The 1,357-nt window shown below is 35.2% G+C and overlaps 1 pseudogene; it reads right to left on the bottom strand.

Moving 5' to 3' along the window:
* Positions 1 to 335: 335 nt before the first annotated feature.
* On the bottom strand, positions 336 to 767 carry LOC147381865 (cell division control protein 48 homolog A pseudogene; annotated as a pseudogene).
* Between the last annotated feature and the right edge of the window lie 590 nt (positions 768 to 1,357).

The following is a 1,357-nucleotide window of genomic DNA, read 5'->3' as shown; positions in this document are numbered from 1 at the left end:
ATCGCCGGAAACTTTATTGGGTAAAAGTAGATTAATACTCCTATCTTTTTAATTGAAGACTCCCATGTCATCTATTTGTTATAGAAGTCCAAATCTTGTTACCAGATTTGAAAAATCCTAATCTTGAATCTTTACCATAGATCACCATAACTGCAAAATTGGGGTTAGAGCTGGATTGATAGATAAAATTGCTTTGCAGACGTCACTAGGTAATAAAACTTTAGAATTTCGATCTTGGATATCTGAAGAGTTAAAATAAGTGCGATCGATCTCATTGCAGATGAATAAAAGGGGTTTAATAGGTGAGATTTCAGGGTCTGGTCCTCTTCTAATTCTTATTTCTCTCTCACACAAAAGATTTCAGTATCCAGGGCAACCACACAGTACTCTGCTGGGTTGGTTTCAATGACCTTAAATTCTATACTTCTCATTCCACCTCTAACAAGGAAGAGATCCCCTTTCTTTACAGGATGATATGCTTCTAGGAAATAAGGTTTCAAATTTGCGTCAAACAAATTCCCAATAACATCTTCAATTGTATCATCCACAGGAAGTATATGGACACACTTCCCATATTTGACATCAGGACATTGGTGCACGAAAACAACGTCACCGAGCCTAACCCTCAAGTTCGATCGGACAACTTTATTCATCCTGATCTTTGGCTCATCGCATATGTCATCAGCAAGAGCAATGCAGATTGTATCCTTCCTTTTCTTACCCTTGATCAAGATCGTATCACCACAAAAAAGTTGGAACTTTTCCATTGTTTTGGGATTCATCGACACCACAGAGTTGTCATCATTGGTTGCTTCATCGACAACAAGCCGATTTGCTGCCTTCTTAAGTTCCAATATTGCAGTGCTAAAATCTCTCTTAGTTCCCTTGGAGTTGAATATTCAGATTGGTTTAGTTCGGTTATTTTATTTGCAGTTTGAGAATCGAAGTTGAAACCAAAGTCGAAGAGATGAAGTTGAAAATAACACAAAGAGAGAGAAAGATCTTCCTCTCTGTTTGCTATTTTCCGTCCTTTTTTTGTAGAGAAGAATATAGAAAACAGCAGAAGCTATTTTCTGCTAATGGCACACCATGTGTAAAACAATTATTTTTTTTTGGTTTTTTTTTTTTTTTGGAGTTCTCTCCTCATCACGAACAACATTAAAAAAGGCAATTTTTTTATTTCCTACCACATCACTCACAAATAATTTATTTTCACAACTCACTGCATAAGCCTAGTAACACACCAAAAAAATTCATCCAAAATTTTCTTTAAAAAATAATAATAATAATAATCATAACTCACATCTCAACCACCATCATTCCATCCTCAATTTATGTCAATTTGAATCTTTTATTA

The sequence above is a fragment of the Akebia trifoliata genome, unplaced genomic scaffold (assembly GCF_017979445.1).
Source record: "Akebia trifoliata isolate Shusen 1 unplaced genomic scaffold, ASM1797944v1 Contig00211, whole genome shotgun sequence".
Classification (NCBI taxonomy): domain Eukaryota; kingdom Viridiplantae; phylum Streptophyta; class Magnoliopsida; order Ranunculales; family Lardizabalaceae; genus Akebia; species Akebia trifoliata.
This window is presented reverse-complemented; position numbering and strand designations above follow the sequence as displayed.